At 51.2% G+C, this 19,861-nt stretch overlaps 1 protein-coding gene across 2 annotated transcripts in view; it reads right to left on the bottom strand.

Annotated features, from left to right (window-relative positions):
• The window catches only part of AVIL (advillin), a 42,702-nt gene extending 25,817 nt beyond the window's left edge, over positions 1-16,885 (bottom strand). The window contains exon 1 of one of the 2 annotated variants that reach the window (XM_077328951.1): positions 16,769-16,885. The gene's annotated coding sequence lies outside the window, so the exon portion shown is untranslated. Of the gene's footprint in view, positions 1-10,176; positions 10,372-16,768 lie in introns of those variants that run through there. The other variant, XM_077328950.1, reaches the window with a different exon arrangement.
• Positions 16,886-19,861: the final 2,976 nt, after the last annotated feature.

Here is a 19,861-nt window from a genome sequence, read left to right as displayed (position 1 = left end):
CACAGAACCCTCTCATAAAACTGCATGTATGCAGCCCACAGCTCTGTGTGTTGAAGAGCTGCAGATTTGGGACACCATATCCATGCTGGCTTGAATGGGGCATCTCGAGATCTTTTCTGAAACCAGATAGTCAAAGAAGAAGGAAGCCAGTGGTGGAGATGACCTGCAGAGGTCAGAAGATCCCACATCTCTGCAATTTTCATGGTTATCACTGAAGTTTTGGTGCCTGTAACATAACAATTCTGATGCTTGGAAGACAGCGAACATGACATGAGAAGAACCCTGCTGGATCAAACCAGAGGTCCAGCTACTCCTGTTTCAGACAGTGGCCAACCAGTTGCTCTTACATTTGAGTTTCCTAAGAACACTCAGGTGTATGCCGTCAGGAACCGGAGACATATTAGTTTTTAATTCCCCCAACAGGTTTAAAACTTTATATCTCTCACCTCAGTCTGGCTCAGTCCTTCAGACTCCCTCCCCGAAAATAGTAGCTTGGCTCAGGTACACTTTCCACAGTGAACCCAGATTCAAATAATTAATTTAGCTTCTCTGCCATCTCCCTGTCTCCCGTTAGCAATCCCGTTATTCTTTTGTCATCCAAAGGGCCAACTGCTTTCTCCATCTAGTTTTCTTCTCTGGAGGTAGTTAAAGAAATGTTTTATTTTAAGTGTGTCTGGATCTAACTGCTAGGTACAGCCACTCTGGGAAATGTCACATTTACCCTATGCTTTGTGGCCCCCAAGCAGGATCTGCCTTACAATTTAAGACTTAAGGGGGAACCTTTATATACAGGCTATATATGTCGGGGACCCGCTTGCTAACTGAAAAAACAGGGTGCCCCTTTTGAAGAAAACGTCACGCCAGGCCTGGTGAACGATACAACAGGAACAAGCTTTATTTCAGCAACGTGGAGTCCGCTGGTATGGAGTAAGAGCTTCCACCGAACTCCAGGTGGAAGCTCCCTTTTATACAAAACCCACCTCCTTAGGCTGTATTGCCCCACCCAGTACTTGCGGAGGGAACATGCTGATACAATCATGACTCATGCACATATGCGAGGTTTTCCGGGGTTCCTGATGGCCCATTTTCCTGGAACAAAGGGCCATCTCCGGGCCCTTGTCAAAAGGTGGAGGGGGACATTGAGGTTCTTTAGCGGCCATTGCCACCTCAACGATCGGGTGGGGCGCCCAGCTGCCGGCTTGCCTATGATCACCATGCCCTACCTCCGTGATCGCGGGCGCCTCTGATGGCGGGGTTCGGTCCGGTTCCCAAGCCACCAAGGACCGAACCACGACATTCTGCCCCCCCAAAGGTCCATTCTCCAACCCCCCGGGACGGCCAGGATACCGCTTGTGGAAACGTTCAGTGAGTCGGGGCGCAAGGACGTCCGCTGCCCAGACCCATTCCCGGTCCCCCAAAGCGAAGTCCTTCCATTCCACGAGGTACTGCAACTTCCCCCTGTGGAGTCTAGAGTCCAGGATATCCGCCACCTCGTGGTGCTCCCCCCCCGGCAGGACCTCGGGCGCTGGCGGGGAAAACACGGGGTGCCAAACGTCACCGTCCGGAGTTTTTTTTAGAAGGCTCACGTGAAAGACGGGATGGATGTGCCGGAGGTTCTTGGGGAGCTTGAGCTTGACCGAAACTTCGTTGATCGGGGCCAAGACCTCGAAAGGCCCCAAAAACCGAGGGCCTAGCTTCTTGCTGGGCAAATTCAACCGTAGGTTCCGGGTGGAAAGGTAAACTCGATCCCCCGGTCGGATCTCCTCAGCTGGTCGTCTCTTCCGGTCGGCGTCCTCTTTCTGCGCTGCCTTGACTTTGTGGAGCTGCTCCTGCAGCGACTTCCAGCAGCTCCCGGCACGCTTCCCCCACTCGTGAAGGTCGGCCGATTCCCGGGCGGGGACCTCTCCAAGCTCCGGGAAGTGTCTCAGGTCTGTCCCGTAGACGACGGCAAAAGGCGACATCTCCGTGCTGCTGTGGTCTGCGTTGTTGTACGCGAACTCGGCCAGGGGGAGCAGGGGCACCCAGGTGTCTTGATGATAGGAACCGAAACACCGCAAGTACTGCTCCAGTACTTGATTAACCCGCTCGGTCTGCCCGTCCGTCTGGGGGTGGTAAGCGGAGCTCAGCCCTTGCTCGATGTCTAACAGGCGCAGGAAAGCTTGCCAAAACCGGGACACGAATTGTGAGCCCCGATCGGAAATCACCTTGTCCGGCAGCCCGTGCAGTCGGAACACGTGATCCAGGAACATCCGAGCCAACTGTGAAGCACTGGGGACACTGGCGCAAGGAATGAAATGGGCCTGTTTGGAAAATAGATCTACCACCACCCAGATCACCGTTTTCCCCTTGCTGGGAGGCAAGTCTGTTATAAAGTCCATGGAGATCACTGACCACGGCCGGGTCGGGACCTCGAGCGGGTGCAGCAGACCTTTCGGCTTGCCAACCCCCGGCTTGCAGGTCAGGCAGACAGGACAACCACTGACGTAAGCTTTTGTGTCCCGCCGCAGACTGGGCCACCAAAACCGCCGCCGGGCCAACTTCCAGGATTTTACGAAACCGAAGTGCCCGGCGGTCTTAGCATCGTGGCAGAGGCTGAGGGCTTCCCGTCGTAGCCCTTCCGGGACGTAGACAGCCTCCCCCCTCCGCCAGAGACCGGAGTCCAAAATCAAAGAGTCCCGGAGCTCAGCCAGCTCCTCGTCTGTCCCGTAGGCTGCCACTAGGCGGTCTCGGAGCGGGGCGGTCGCCGGGTCGGGCTCCCATTCCTCCCTGGCCCGACGCCTAGTGACGACCCCCCGTCCCAGCTGCTCCTCACCAAACACGGACCTGGTGCAGGGAGCGTACCCCTCCCCATAATGCGGCAGACGGGAGAGGGCGTCCGCGAGGAAATTCTCTTTGCCGGGGATGTGACCAAGCTTGAAATTGTACCGCGAAAAGAACTCCGCCCACCTCATCTGCTTGGCGTTCAGGGATCGCGGTTGCCGGAGCGCCTCCAGATTCTTGTGATCTGTCCAGACCTCGAACGGCTCCTCTGTTTCCTCCAGCCAATGCCGCCATTCGGTGAGGGCGAACTTAATCGCAAACGCCTCCTTCTCCCAGGTAGACCAGTTCCGCTCCGTTTCGGCGAATTTTCGTGAGAGGTAGGCCGCCGGCCTCAGCTGTCCCGCCTTGTCTCGCTGCAGGAGAACCGCCCCGGCTGCTGCGTCGCTGGCGTCGACTTGTACCACCATCGGCTGGGTTGGGTCGACGTGCAGCAGCGTGGGCTCAGACGCGAAAGCTTGCTTGAGGGCCAGGAACGCTGCCTCCGATTTCTCATTCCAGCCGAGCGCTGCGCTGGGCCGCGTGGCGCGAGGACCTCTCCCCTTGGTACCTAGCAAGTCCGTGAGGGGAGCCACTACGGAGGAGTATCTGGGGATGAAGCCTCTAAAAAAGTTAGCAAACCCCAGGAAGCTTTGTAGCTGTTTCCGGGTGCGGGGCCTTTCCCAGGACAGCACCGCCTGCACCTTCTCGGGGTCCATAGCTATGCCCTGGGCTGAGATGCGGTAGCCCAAATAGTCCAGGGAGGGACGGTGGAATTCGCACTTAGCCAGCTTCACGTATAGGTGGTTTGCCAGCAGGCGCTTTAACACCTCCCTCACCAGGGTCACGTGCTCTTGGGGATCTTGGCTGTAGATCAGGACGTCATCCAAATAAACAACCACCCCCTGAAACAGAAGGTCCTGCAACACCTCATTAATTAGACTCATGAAAACCCCAGGTGCCCCGCTTAAACCGAACGGCATCACTTTAAATTCGAATTGTCCCAATTGACAGTTAAACGCTGTTTTCCACTCATCCCCCTCCCGGATGCGTACCCGGTAGTACGCCTCCCTTAGGTCCAGCTTAGTGAACAGAGCCCCTTTGCCCAGCCGGGCCAGCAAATCCGGGATCAGCGGGAGGGGGTAAGCGTTCCCCGCTGCGATGGCGTTGAGGCCCCGGTAGTCCTGGCACAGCCGTCGGGACCCATCCTTTTTCCGGACGAACAAGACTGGAGCTCCCATGGGACTGGAAGCGGGCCGGATGAAACCTCGGGCCAGATTTTTACCCAAAAACTCCCGGAGGTCCTTGAGCTCACCCTCACTCATCTTGTAGATGCGCCCTTTGGGTAGTACCGCCCCCTCTGGGATGTTGATAGCGCAGTCCGTGCGGCGGTGTGGGGGTAGCTCGTCCGCTTCCCGCTCGCTGAAAACGGCTGCGAGGTCTCGGTACTCTGGCGGGACCTCGGGCTCTGGTATCTCCTGCTGCGCCGCCGCCGCTCCCCTGGGACGCGCCGCCGTCCTCTTGTGGCTGGAATTCTCGTGGGGGACCCGATGCCGTGCACCCACCGTCAAGTCGAACTTCAGGGTCCCCGCCCGCCAGTCCACCACGGGGTTGTGTTCCTTCAGCCAATCCAGGCCCAACACCGCCCGATATCCCGCTACGGGGACCTGGATCAGCCACCGCAGCTCTTGGTGGTCCCCTATGTGGATGGCGATAGGACCCACCTCCTCCCCGAAAGGTCCCCCCTGAATCGGGCTGCCGTCCATCTGGACGAAAACCAGGGGAACCTTCCGAATGCGCTTCGGTAGCCCCAAAGCCCGGGCTATCTGGGGGTGGACCATGCTGTGGTCGCATCCAGAGTCCAAAAGAGCCTCCCCCACCCAACTTAGTCCGTTCTCCGGGTTCCGGAGCTCTAAAATTACCACGTTCGGAGGTCGCGCCTCATGCTGTAGGGGTTTTCCCTCGCACCGCGGGACCTGCTGCCCGGCGCCGTCTACAGCAGGTCCTGGCCGTTTCCCGTCGCCTGGGCGCTTCCCGGTTCGTTGCGGAGGTCCTCCGCCCGGCGTGCCTGCTGGGGGCGTGTCGCACCTCCCCCCTGGGAGAGCCCGCGGTCCTCCCCCCCTTGCCGTTGGCACGCTGCTGCGAAATGTCCTGACCCCCCGCATTTCAGGCACAGACCTTCCCGGCGTCTCCTTTCCCGCTCGGGGTTCGGGGGTCGTTTGGGGCGAGAGTTGTCGGGGCCCGGTCTCGGCGCCTCGGCTGACCCGCCTTTGGCCTCCCGGGGGGGTGCGGCGGCCCAACCCAGGCTGGCTTCCAGCTTGGCGACCACAAAACACCACCCCTCCAGTGTAGACAGATCTTCTTCCGTCCCCTTGATCACGGCCCATTCCCTGAGCTTCGGGTTAAGGCCCTCCCGGAAGTACTCGATTTGGGTCTCCTCGTTCCAGGAGAACACCTTGCCTGCTTCCCTCCGGAAAATGTCTATATAGTCCATAACCCCCCTAGTACCCTGTCGAAGTCCCTTGATCCGACTCTTTGCCTTGTCCTCAGCCTGGGGGTCCTGGAATCGTCGGCGGAGCGCGACCACGAAGTCCTGCAGGTCCCGAGTTGCCGGGTCGCCGCGCTCGGCCAACCCTAGGTACCACTGACCCGCCTTGCCCTGGAGACACGAGGCCACCCCCCAGACCAAGTCCTCGGAGTCCTCATACCGGTCTCCATACCTCCGGGCATGCGTCAGCGCGTGGAGGAGGAACTGCGGGAGGTCGTCCGGCGTCCCGTCGAAACGCGCCTTAAGCTCTGGGGGGGAACGTTTTGGAGAGTAGTCCGACCCCCTCCGGATCCGGGATTCTCGGCGTCCGCCGTCTCGTCCTGCTCCGCTCCACCGGCTACCAACTTGCCCAACGATGCCGTGCCGCTCCCTGCCTTGCACGTCGCTCCTGCGTTGGTCCGGCTCTCGCCGCCCCGTCGGCTCACCCGCTCCCCCGAGATCCTCTGCTGTCTCGCCTCTCCGCTGGCCGTCTCGCCTACTCGGGACTGAAAACTGCTCCGGGTCGGGGTCCGGGGCCCGCTCACCAGTGCCGGGCTCGTCCTCGTCGCTGGAGACGTCCTCACTCGACGCGATCCCCTCCGCCGTTGTATTACCAGTCCCTCCGGGCCTGGCCCGAGCTTGCTCACGGGCTTCAGCTGCCTGCAAGCGCCTGGCCAAGTCCGCCATGGCCCGCCGCAGGTCCTCTAGGGATTCCTCAGGTCCTACCGGGCGAAGCGCCTGCCTCAGCTGGGTGTCCCAGGTTGGGGCCAACCCCCCAGACCTCGGCGCGCTCCCCGCCGTGCTTGGGAACCCCATGGCCCGGCGCCTTCCCTTGGCCGCCGCTGCCGAGGGTCTCGGGGTCCCGGACAGCTGCTCCTGGCCCCCCGATTTTCGGAGGAAATCTCCCGGGGACATTAAACTCATGTTCCCGGGGTTCGTGGGGGTCGAGACCGCCCCGTTGCTTGAAAACGCCATCTCTGGATCCGTCCCGATAAGCGCTCGGATGCGATGCCGACCCTGGAGTTCGGTGGGAAGCTCTTACGATGTCGGGGACCCGCTTGCTAACTGAAAAAACAGGGTGCCCCTTTTGAAGAAAACGTCACGCCAGGCCTGGTGAACGATACAACAGGAACAAGCTTTATTTCAGCAACGTGGAGTCCGCTGGTATGGAGTAAGAGCTTCCACCGAACTCCAGGTGGAAGCTCCCTTTTATACAAAACCCACCTCCTTAGGCTGTATTGCCCCACCCAGTACTTGCGGAGGGAACATGCTGATACAATCATGACTCATGCACATATGCGAGGTTTTCCGGGGTTCCTGATGGCCCATTTTCCTGGAACAAAGGGCCATCTCCGGGCCCTTGTCAAAAGGTGGAGGGGGACATTGAGGTTCTTTAGCGGCCATTGCCACCTCAACGATCGGGTGGGGCGCCCAGCTGCCGGCTTGCCTATGATCACCATGCCCTACCTCCGTGATCGCGGGCGCCTCTGATGGCGGGGTTCGGTCCGGTTCCCAAGCCACCAAGGACCGAACCACGACAATATACAGGCTGTAACTGAACCGCATTACAGATCTTCAAATGGGCTTTAATGCATTTTATTGATGCTGCTTCATTGATTTTTGCTTCTCATTCCTTTTAGCTCTTGGACAGCGCTAGCAATGGAAACTAATGTGAGCTCATGCCCTCTCACTGTCCAGGGCAGCCACGGCCTCTTGTCTTGTCCTCTCCATCAAGCCTGGTTGAGCTTCTTTGACCCCAACAGACATCCAAGCTTATTAGGCAATTCTCTGTATCAAGAAGAAACCTCTTTGTTCCTGCAATGCAGAGAACTTCCGTGGAAATCATGCATAGCCAAAGGCTATCCTACCGTTAGACAAGGTCAGGCTGGCCCTCCCGAGCAGGAGAAACAGGATGTACCATGAAAGGGAAGTCACTTAGTTCCTTTACGTGCTAAAGAACTGCCAAGTTGGAGAGGAGTTGTAGTTCAGTGTAGAGCAGGGGTAGTCAACCTGTGGTCCTCCAGATGTTCATGGACTACAATTCCCATTTGCAAATGCTGGCAGAGGCTCATGGGAATTGTAGTCCATTGACATCTGGAGGACCACAGGTTGACTACCCCTGGTGTAGAGCACCTGCTCTGTATGTAGAAAGCCTCAGGTTCAGGCCCTGGAGATCTTGGAAGCCATGGCCAGTTGAAGCAGACAACATTAAGCCAGAAAGACCAATGGCCTTCTTCATTACAACATAGCTTCATGTGTTTATCACCTGCAGGGGACCTATCCCGTGGGTTCCCACAGGGCGTACTTCTATTGCCTGTGCCCTTCAATCTTTATGTAAAGCGCTTATGATCGTATCACCTGACAAATGTTTAACACATTTTTAAAATATGTTAAAAATTAATGAACTCCCACCCATTCGAGAAACCCTTCCAGGGCTATCAAGAAGCCCCAGGGTTTCATGACACCCTGGTTGAGAAAGCTTGGTGTATAGATTGCTGCAGGCTGGGTGCTGTTGTGTAATTTTGTGTCGTTGAATGGGTTGTGTTAACAATCTTGCTTTGCTTGGGTTCTTTTCTTCTCCTTCTTTTAGATTTCTGGTTGGTTCTACAACCCATATTCTATTTCCTTGTTTATGGAAGTGGTCCCATCTTGTCGACTGGGTAAAGCAGCCTTGAGCCCCAGTGAGAAAGATGGACAATCAACAGTGTAAATAAAATGCAATCAACAAATACATGGGAGTAATGGATGCCCCTTTTCACATAACTCTGGAACTTCAGAAGAGGGAAGAGAGACATTACTCCCCCCCCTCCCCCGATACACATACATCATGGCATCCCTTTGGGAGTGTTGGTCTAGCATGGAGGATGCTGGTTATGCACTGAGAGAGCACATAGAGAGCTCATGGGCTTCCTTTATAAAATACTTCTTGGCCAGTCTCCATAATTTTCAAGAGCCGATTCCTATTTTATGGGGCAGCCACATACACTGTGGCCATAACCATTAGGAGGAAGAAGAAGAAGAAGAAGAAGAAGAGTTGGTTCTTATATGCTGCTTTTCTCCTCTCCCCATAACAGACACCCTGTGAAGTGGGTGTGGCTGGGAGAGCCCTGATATCACTGCCCGGTCAGAACAGCTTTATCATTGCTGTGGCGAGCCCAAGGTCACCCAGCTGGCTGCATGTGTGGGAGTGCAGAATCAAACCTGGCTCGCCAGATTAGAAGTCTGCACTCCTAACCACTACACCAAACCAAAGGACAGCTATATGGTAATATAAGATCGCTGAATCCAGTGTAGCAATTAGATAAACAAGGACTCTTCAATCTTCAATTATTATTTCTTTAATGAGCAGTATTCTTTAAAGATTTCCGCAATGTTTCATTAAACAGAGATTTATCAAGGGGTTTCAAAAGCTTTAAAACAAAAATATACAAAACAATGGTTAGTAATTAAGCATAAAATAATATTTGTATTGATAAAATGTTAGAATTCTGTAGTCCCTTGTTTTTTGTTGCTCTATATCTTCTTAATATATTTGTCTGGTTTTACAGTGTTTGGCTGCTGAAATTATTCTACTAGAATCGAATATCCTATTGTATTGATTTCATGACATGGTTTAATAATTTTTCCAATTTTTTAAGAGAGAGTCGTTGAGAGTCGTTAAATTACACTGCTCACTAAAGAAATTGTAATTGAAGACCAAAGACTCCTTGTCTATCTACTTGCTATGCTGAATTCAGCGATTTCCATATAGGTGTCCCAGTGTCCTTTGGTTGACTTACTATTTTGTATTTTTCTCTGGGTCCTACCCTTCTGTTCCTATAATTTCTGCGGTTATAACCATGGCAGCTGAGCAGCATGAGTCGGAGAGCGAATCGCACCGCGGTTCGGCAGCTAATTCTCTAGTAAATCCGGTAAATTGAATCCACAAATTATTATTATTATTATTATTATTATTATTATTATTATTATTATTATTATTACTACTACTACTACTACTACTACTACTATTATTATTATTATTTAGATTTATTTCCCACCTCTCCCGACAGGCTCGAGGCGGGCCACAACAACTAACCCCATTAAAATTCCCATTAAAAAATCAATCTACTAACATGACGGCTAAAAATCCCATCCTTCCCCCCATTATCAAAGAGGTGAAGAGGAAAGGATAGGGGAGTAGCGTACATTCCAAGTCCTGGGGGCTGATTAGCTGACCCCAGCCTCAACCATAGACCTGGTGGAAGAGCTCCGTTTTACAGGCCCTGTGGAAAGCTAACAAATCCTGCAGTTTTTTTTAAAGTTGAAGTTATAAAGGGCCAGGTAGCAAATAACGTGAGAAAACTTCTGGACTGAGTGGAGACCCTACTGCCAGGCAGAGGAGGCAACACGGACTTTGGTAGACCAATGCACTGACTCAACAGAAGACAGCCTTCTCTGTCAATGGGACTCCGAGGTCCCTGCCACAGGAATGCGACCCACATCAATCACACCTTTAGCATTTGTATTTCCCTCCACGTCTGTTTCCTATTGCAGTCAGGTTCAGACTGGGAATCTGCCTTTCCTGTGCCTTGGAGCAAATGGAGTGATAAGAAAGCATCTCTCTGAGCATGTCCAAATTGTTTTTCTTTCACTGCTAAGTAATCACAGCCAGCACAGACACATTGGCAGGGTTCTGCTTCCAGAAAGGCCCTACCCCCTATTCGTTTTTAACAGTCAGCTGTTGGATGCATCAGGGGTCTCAGTGAGGCCAAATGTCCACCTCGCAGAGAGACAGAGCCTCCTGCCTTGTTCTGACCACGCGGACCTCAGACCCACCTATGAAACATGGGAAGGGGGAACATGCAGATACTTACCCGTCACTGTGAAGCATTCACTGCTGGTTTCTTCTTAACCCGGCAGGGAGTGGCACACTCCAAGAAGAGTGAAGGATTCTGGGAGACCAGGCAGGCTCAGAGAAGCCAAAACCATAAAAGCATCCTGCACCCTTCCCCCTCCATACCCTTCAATTGTTCACTCATTGGAACCAGATGGCAGGATTTCGACGCGGGGAAGAATCCAGGCTGTAGACTGTTTTGCTGGGCTTGGAGGAAGCCCAACAGCTGGGATTGATTAGCCAGAAACAGGCAGGGTTGGACTTGCTTAAGTGCTAGGGGTTCAGCTGCTTGGACCTGCTTCTGAAAGAATTGTCCAGCTCCTTCTTCCTTTGGCAAGGGAGGGGCCCATCTTCACATGCCCTTCAGCCAGGCTGCCTATTCCTTCTAGGTATGCTGGGAGTTGAACTTAACCTTCTGCAAAAATCCCAGGCAACCCCTTACGGCTTAGGGATGGCTCCATTGCTAATGCTCTCTGCTAGCAGGAGAGCGTTAGAATATTTTCTACAGAGACACGTGCGCAGACACACACACGGAAAATGTTACACAAGAACGGGAAGGGATCCATGAGGATTTTGCAGGGAAGATGCAAGTCGGATATGAAAGTCTCGTTGGCTGCTGAGTCCTGCCAACTTGGTGTCAATTTCCATTCTTATGCAACTCTTAAAAAAAAAACAAATGTCCCACAGGAAGCATCCCATGGCACTTGCACAGATACACTGTTGTTATGGGAGAAACAGCCTTTGCGCGTTCCTCCCTGTACACTGAAGGAGGTGTTGGGATACACAGCTGGCCCAGATGTTCTTTGGCACTGAGATTTTTATTGCAGCCCCGCTGAACTTGATGGATACATCTGCTAACAGGACTGCGTGTCTCCATTTAGGGCTGCCAACTGCAATAAAGCTATGCAGGGATGAATCAGGGGTCTTTTCCCAAGCAGGGACCACAGGACGCTGCCTTTTACCAAGACTCTGTCTAGTCTCAAGCTCAGATTTTGAATAAAACTTTGTTGGTCTTAAAGGAACCACTGGAGTCAAACTTTGTTCTTCCTTGTCAGGATCTCTCCATGGTCACAGGTAATGTACTCAACACGTAAGACCCAAGATCCTTTAAGATATTAAAGATTGGACCCTGAGATCTTTGGGGTGAGAAGCTCTAACCCAAAACGTTAGCTCTGGGAATTTGGCCTGAGAAGCTCTACCCCCGAACCACAGCTCCTGCCTAAAATTAGATGATCCTTCAGTTCCATTTGCAGCCTTCCATTCACCAATTTTAAACCACTCAGTAGCTTTGTATGATGCCCTCCTCCTGCTGGCAGACTGTCATCAATTCATACTTCAGGGTCAGTATGACCAGCATTTCAATGTATACCTCTGGTGTCATGACAAAGGTAAACCTATTACAATGACGAGTTTCTGAATCTTATTTTATTTGTGCTTCCTTGCAGGCATGAAAGATCCCTCTGTTTACTAGTTAACAGCAGCAAAGGCAGTCCTAGCTTAACCAGCAGGTTAATTGCTTCCCTTCTGGGCCTTATTACACTTTGCACATGCCCCAGGGCAGCTGGTGCAATCTGGGAGCTGGGTGCCTCCTGTGTGCACACAATCCCAATTCTGATTTGCATCATAGGAAGGAGGGAGAGTTCTTCCTGAAGGATTTTCTCCCCTGTCACTTTACCTGTCAAGACACAGTGCAGTAAATAGCAGCTCCAGGTCAGGAAATTAGCACAGGGGTGAAGGATTAAACCTACTCTCCCACCCCACCATGACCCCGGTCTAAATATGGCTCATACATAAAGCACAGAAATTCCAGACCATACCTATCAGCCATACCTGGGGAACATTTAGTTAGTCCCTGAGATTCAGCGGTCAGCTAAAGTTTGCAATATATGTTCTATAGGGAAATGAACCTATCAAAAATTTATGAGCTCACAGGCAGGTGAAAAGCCAGAGACATTGGTGAGATTTCTGCTCCAGTCTGCAGAATATGTGGGACAGGCCAGATTCAAAGATGAGAATGTTGTCCATATATAAATGGATCTTGGGGGTATTGATCCCTCAAATTTTTAAGTTATATATATCCCTCACATTTTTAAATTACTAAATTGAGGCCTCTAAAAACATGATGGTTACCAAATTTCTCTTTTCATTAAACCACTCGAGTGGTTGTTGTTTCAGTTATTAGTGATAAAAAGAGCTGTTATTTTGTACTCTCCCCCCCAAGGAATCTCAAAGCAGCTTACAATCCTCTACCCTTCTTCTTGCCATAACAGACACCTTGTTAGGGGTGGTGGTGGCTGATAGAGCTCTGAGAGAACAGTGACTGGCTCAAGGTCATCCAGCCGGCTACGCGTGGAGGAAGACAGTAATATCAGGGCTCTCTCGGCCTCTCCTGCCTCACAGGGTGTCTGTTGTGGGGAGAGGAAAGGGAAGGCAGTGATATCAGGGCTCTTTCAGCCTCACCCCCCTCACAGGGTGTCTGTTGTGGGGAGAGGAAAGGGAAGGCTGTAATATCAGGGCTCTCTCAGCCTCTCCTGCCTCACAGGGTGTCTGTTGTGGGGAGAGGAAAGGGAAGGCAGGGATATCAGGGCTCTCTCGGCCTCTCCTGCCTCACAGGGTGTCTGTTGTGGGGAGAGGAAAGGGAAGGCAGTGATATCAGGGCTCTTTCAGCCTCACCCCCTTCTCAGGGTGTCTGTTGTGGAGAGAGGAAAGGGAAGACAGTAATATCAGGGCTCTCTCAGCCTCCCCTCCCTCACAGGGTGTCTGTTGTGGGGAGAGGAAAGGGAAGACTAATATCAGGGCTCTCACAGCCTCACCTCCCTCACAGAGTGTCTGTTGTGGAGAGAGGAAAGGGAAGGCAGTAATATCAGGGCTCTCTCTTCCCCACCTTCTTCACAGGGTTTCTGTTGTGGGGAAAGGGAAGGGAAGGCAGTAATATCAGGGCTCTCTCAGCCTCACCCCCCTCACAGGGTGTCTGTTGTGGGGAGAGGAAAGGGAAGGCAAATGTGAACCGCTTTGAACCTCCTTCAGGTAGAGAGAAGCAGCATATAAAAACCAACTCTTCTCCTTCTCCTCCTTCTCTTTCTTCTACTTTGGTTGGGTACATTTTTGTCTCTCATATTTTTAACCATTGTTTTTATCAGAACTTAAAAGCAGAGAAAATATTTTTTAGGCAGCTTCAAGCTTTTACAAGATCCGGTTATAAGGCAGGGCAGTTACATGGCTCCAGACCAAATGTCTGGAAAGGTGCATGCCACACTAGGCCTTGGAGTGGGAAGAGGGTTTCTGGCTGCATTATAACGAGGATGTAAATGATTAGCCTTGTTCACATTTTGTAATGCAAATGGGACCACACTGAAGGCTTTGGATCCAAATGTGCGTTGATATCCAGGAAGAGATCCCACAACTTGTGCATTCAGATGGCTTTAAGTTATTGTGTGTGTTCCCAAATGCCCTCCATGCGGAACCCATACAGACTCGGTAAAGTAAAAAATCCAAGGTATTGTTTTGAACATGATATAGTTAACGTGATTCTGCTTTTAAGAAACTAATTTTCTCCACAGCAGTCCTTCATAAAGATAATACCATTACAACAAGCTGTAATCTCATTACCCATGCTGAATTTGTACAGAATGTTAGATAGTCCATCAGATATCTACTGTTTTTAGTCAAAGAGAAATAGATGGATAATGCAAAAACGTTACACAAACATATCTATACCTCAGAAACAAACATGGTTGACCACCATTCCTTCTACCCAGAAAACCTTGGGAACTGTACTTTTGTGATGGGAGAGGATTCTAGGGAGACCTACAAGAGCCAACATAGTACAATGGTTAAGAGGGGCAGATTCTAAACTGGAGAACCCAGTTGGATTCCACACTCCTCTACATGCAACCAGCTGGGTAACCTTGGGCCAGTCACAGTTCTCTTAGAGTTGTTCTTACAGAGCAGTTCTCTTAGAGATCTCTTAGCCAAACTTACCTCACAGGGTGACTGTTGTGGGGAGAGGAAGAGAAAGTTGTTTGTAAGCTACTTTGGGACTCTTTCAGGTAGAGAAAAGTGAGGTATAAGAAACGAAACTCCTCTTCTACCCCAAACTACAATCTCATTTTATGGGGGGGAGACACAAGGACAAGCTGACAGAAAACCCTTGCCATTATAGACATGCCCAATACGGATGCTTGGGGAGTTAGGGTTGCCAGCTCTGAATTGGGAAATACTGGAGATTTAGGGGCTGTTCTCCATCTCAATGTCAAACTAGGACTTTTTGGAAGGGTAGCAGCATAACTAAGCAGAGTTACCCTCTTCTCAGTCTATCAAAGTCAGTAGGTTTGAGATTCATATGAATATGCTTAGAATGACACTATCTGCTTCCTCCTTCAAAATAGGTCTTATTTATTCACTTATTCATAGGGTTGCCAGCTCCAGGTCGGGGAATAACCTGGAGATTTTTTGGGGGGTGGAGTCTGATGAGGGTTGAATTTGGGGAGGGGACTTCCATTGGGATATATTCAATTGAGTCTACTTTCCAAAAATGGCCATTTCTCCCAGGAGAACTGATTGTTGTCACCCGACGATCAGTAGTCATAAGGGGAAATTGTCAGCCACAATTGGCTGACAATAAATAGGTTGGAAATCCTATTTATTCAGCATTTATCCCACCTTCTTCTAAGGAGCTCTAAGGAGCTCTTGGCTGGCAGGCCTAATAGCTCTTCCATGCCCTGTGAAGTTGGTCTAGAGAAAAGGACTGGCCCAAAGCTGTCCTGTAAACTTTGCAGCGAAGGAGGAGTTGAACCCAGGGTTCCTTTCTCCTAATCCACCATTCCAAATTCCCAGAGGTGCCGTCAGGGGCTGTCAAAAAAGAAAAAAGGAAAAAAAAGCAGGGCTCCTAATCTTTCTCTGTTCAGTGCCTCCCCGCCTTTCCTTGATCTATCAGCCGAATTCTTGTTGAAACATATTTGAATGTAAAAAAAAATACGGCAGTCAGAATAAGGGAATGGAGAATGGGAGACTCCTGGAAATAAATCACCAGATTCAGTTTGTTTGGTTCAGAGCACCCAACCTCACCTTGCACTGCCAGCTCTGGGGTGTGGAACACCTAGAGATTTTTTGGGAGGTGGGAGGAGCCTGGGGGAAGACACAGTCTGTGGAGGGGAGGGGCCATAACAAGGTACAATGCTGTAGACTCCACCCTCCAAAGTGGCCATTTTCTCCAGGGGAAGTGCTGTTGATTGTCTGGAGAACAGAAATCTTTTATCGGCATATGAAACCCTCAGTAACATTAGGATAAATAAATATCCAGGTCAAAGTTGAATAAAATGACAGAACGAATACAAAGAACCCAGAGGGAAAAAAAAAACATGTAGTAAGTGGTCTGTAGCACTTATCCTGATACAATTTCATAGCACCTTGCAAAAATTTACCCATGCTTTTTGTTATTTCAGAGTTGTAATTGTTCAAAAAGAAGGAAATCTTTAAACGATCAGAAAGCCTCATCTTATTCAACAAACGGGGCTTAAGCATTTTTTATGGATATCTACGTAGAAAGGGCAATTTAAAAGGCACATGCAAAATTGTTCGTTCTACATACAGTGTAAATAGAATTTGCTATTTCTTGAAATCTTCCTAAAAGGATTGCTGAGGGCTAGTGTCACATCTGGCCAAAGAAAAGGCTCTTTGTAGATTTGGTTTTTGAAGACGGCATAAATATGGATCCATCTGGCCTGCTTCCAATGAGATCCCTAGAGATCAATTGTAATAGCAGATCTCCAGGTGCCACCTGAAGGTTGGCAACCCCGATCCCACCCCTTTTTAAAACCTCAGCTATGGAGCTGAGTTTGATGGCTGTCGCTTCATCCCTCTCAGAGAGTCACTGGCGAACTTAATTCAGATTCTGTTGCTGAAGCGGCCATCAAAATGTTCCAGTCGATGGCCCTGCCAGGTAATCCCACAAGAGCACCACGGAAACAGGGCTCAAACTGAGTCATGACTCAGACCACATATTTGCCTTTATAGCCAGTGTTCAGCCCTGGGTCAGGTGGAGGAAGGAGTGTGCTTCTGAGCACACAAAGAAGACTTTTTGCTTGCCACTGGGTAGCCCTGCCCCACCCCTACACATCTCTGGGAAACCTGCCTTGAAGGATAAAATCGCTGTTCAGCCAGGTGAACAAATTGCAGGCTGCTTTTGCTATGCCACTCTGTCTAAGCCTAACCCACCCTGCATGACTGTTGTTGAGACACAATAAGGCAGTGCCACTTGTATGCCACCTTGAGTGCCAAGGATGGAAGGTGGAGGACAAAGGAGGTACCTTACGATTCCCATTCCAAGCAAATTTAAGTCCTGGCAAACTCATTTTGGAAAATCAGTAGCTGGATTTTGAAGAGACCTTCCCCTCTTTTTCCCTTTCTGATCCAAGAAATCAAGGTTACTCTAGGACACAGAGGAAAGCTCCAGCTGTTTTCTTCTTCTCCATCCTTTTATTCAACAGAACCGTCTGGCTGGGTCCCCATATATACTTTCCACACCCCACCCACTCTGAACTTCCCATCCTGGGAAGCTTGGTGGGACTTACCTGGGTCTGCTGCGGCTTCCTGCCCACTAGCTCCGGGTTGCAGAACACAAGCTGTCCCGTAAAGAGCAAGCAAACCCCTCCCCCTCAGTTGTGAGGTTCACGTCAGCCAGGGCTTCTTCCAAACCCACTCAGTTTATAATTTGCCTGCGTTTGCAACTTCTCTGCATATCTGCTGCCTGGGCCAATCAGCGCCAGCCTGGACTGATAGCTTGGATTAGTTTAGGGAAAGCATCTATTTGTTTCTGTTCAAGGGAGGGGGGAAGAGCCCCGAAATGTGAAAAGCCACAGAGAGAACTGCCAAGGCCGCCTTCACTCCCTGTCCACCATCACCACCATCACCACACCCATTTCCCATCAGTTTTTCTAAAGTGCACCAGTCCATCAATAATTCAGTGCCGCGGGCATGGGGGGGGGGGGATGTGCAGGAGGAGATGGGGACGTAACCACATTAGAGTGGTTTGCTCGGAACCGAGAGGCAAAAATGTTAAATCGAGGCCGTGGCTGCATTCCAAGGCGCCTCGGCTTCTGTCCTTCCAAGAAAAGAGTCAGGAGTCAGAGGCTGGCTCAGTGTCTTATGGGGGTGGGGAGTGGAGTTGGGTCAAGTCTGCTGTAGCAAAACAGAAGTCCGGTAGCACCTTACAGAGTATATGTAGTCTAGATATCTAGTGTAGAATGGAGTTTAGGGCAGGGTTTCCCAGTCATGATACCTAGGTACCATACAGCAGGGGTAGTCAACCTGTGGTCCTCCAGATGTTCACGGACTACAATTCCCATGAGCCCCTGCCAGCATTTGCTGCATACCCCTGCCATACAGCACCATGAAGACCTTTCCATGGTAACGCAGCATAGGGGTTTTCAAAATGGCGGCTGGAGAAAACCATCCCACTCTGAGAAAGAAAAAGGTTAAAAAGAATTATACCCTTATTTGGGCAGGTTGACCTGCTCCCTCCTAAAGTGGCCAATGATGGGCCTAGAAGGAGTAGGAAGGGGAGGGGCCAGGGTTATTTAAAGCTTTGCCTCCTAAGGCTCTTCTCATTTCCGAGGGGGAGGAATGGGATGGAGGTGTGCCCAGCTGACATCACTTCCTGGTACTCTGAAGCCTGAAAAATATTTCAGTGGTACCTCCATGGTCAAAAGGTTGGTTTAGAGGAGGGTTTTTGAACCTTTTGATCATGGACGAGCCCCTGAAATATTTTTTGATGTGGAACATCTTCTGGTGTGCCTCCTCAAACGGATATGAATACGGATGTGACGTCCGTAGTCCTGACCTTCCCAAGGGAGTGCGCCAAAAGAGTCCAAGGGAGCTGAGGAGGTCAAGGCAGCACCCTGCTGCGCTGCTGCCAGAGGACTAGCTATCAGCCATGCCGCCCCCGGGGGCCCAGCCAGCGCCTGAGCTGCCAGTGGGGGCCAAGGCAGCGGTGGAGGCAGCCCAAGGGTGAGAAGGTAAACAGGAGGGGGAAGGGGGGAAGGGAGTGTGTATGTGTGTTTGCGAGGGAGGGGGGAGAAACCAAGGAGGAAGTTGGGAAACCAATGGGTAAGGGGGGAGGGGGAAGAGAAGGGAGTCTGTGTTTGTGCGTGTGTCTGTGTGTTTGCAAAGGAGGGACGGGGCCCTGACCAAGTATGCCTAGAGCAGGCATGTTCCACGTACCCTCTGAGAGTCAAACTGTCAGTAGATTTTTCAGGCTCCAAGGAGACCCTAGAGTGATGTCAGCTGGCCCTGCCCCCCAAAATTACATGTCACTAGAAGTGACATCACCACCGCATTAACAGGCAGGCTCAAGGAAGACTGAGGGGAGGGGGAGAGGAGGCAATTTAAGGTGGAAGTAGGTATGCAGGCTCCGCCCCTTCCCAGGCATAGAAATTATGAGAAAACCCACTCACGCCTGAGAGGGGAGAGGGAGAGCAATGGAAGTGGCCAATTCCCTAGCTTGTGGCCAAGAACATTAAGACTGGAGGGGAAAGGTCACGATTGGGAATCCTTGGTTTATTAGAGCATCAGACTCAGAGCAGGGAGACCCAAGTTTGATTCCACACTCTGCCATGGAAACTTGCCGGGTGACCAAAGTTGGGCCAGTCACACTCTCTCACCGTAGCCAACCTCACAGGGTTGTTGTCAGGAGAAAATGACGGCAGAAAAAGATGTAGGCCACTTTGGGTCATTGTTGGAGAGAAAGGCCGGATATAAAATAAATAAATAAATCTTGTTTCAGGTGCCACTGGACTTCTGTTTTATTCTGGTTTGTTCCATTCTTTTGGCAATATGCCACAGGATTCCACAGATCCCTTATCCTGCAAGCCCGGTGTAGCTTTCAGGTGCATGCTGGGCCTGGTCCGTTGGGTGCTGCCAAGGACCAGCATTTAAAAGGTAAAGGTATCCCCTGTGCAAGCACCGAGTCATGTCTGACCCTTGGGGTGACGCCCTCCAGCGTTTTCATGGCAGACTCAATACGGGGTGGTTTGCCTGCAGCCTAAAAATGGACATAAGTCCTTCTGCCTTGACAGGCCTATCACACTTCACTCTTCAAACTGTACGAGTCCAGTTGTCAAGGCTGGCTCAAGGGACCACCTGAAGGGTGCCTTGGCTAGGGCTGCCAACCTCCAGATGGCACCTGGAGATCTCCTGCCACTACAATTGATCTCCACATGACCAAGATTTGTTCCCCTGGGGAAAATGGCTCCTTTGGAGGATGGACCCAATGGAGTTCTACCTCGCTGAGATCCCTCCCCTCCCCCACACTGCACCCACTCCAGGCTCCACACCCAAATCTCAAGGAATTTCCCAACCCAGAGCTGGCAACCCTAGCCTTGGCTGAGAGGCCCCCTGAAATCATAGAATCAGAGTTGGATGGTCCTCCAGGGTCATCTAGTCCAACCCCCCGCACAGTGCAGGAACTCACAACTACCTGCCTACCCACAGTGATCCCAATTTCACTGTCACACTCTTTGTCCTGGGTATAATTTCACAGTAAATTGTGGGTGAGGGAAGAGGTCAGTGGGCCTCCTGCACAACAGGCCGAAGTGGAAGAAAATGTGGCTGGGCCAGAAGCAATGGAGCATGCACTGCTACAGGAGGGATGGCCACCTTCCAACTGT

The sequence above is a fragment of the Paroedura picta genome, chromosome 3, assembly GCF_049243985.1.
Source record: "Paroedura picta isolate Pp20150507F chromosome 3, Ppicta_v3.0, whole genome shotgun sequence".
Taxonomy (NCBI): Eukaryota; Metazoa; Chordata; class Lepidosauria; order Squamata; family Gekkonidae; genus Paroedura; species Paroedura picta.
Note: the sequence above shows the minus strand (reverse complement) of the source record. Positions and strands in the feature narration are given on the sequence as shown.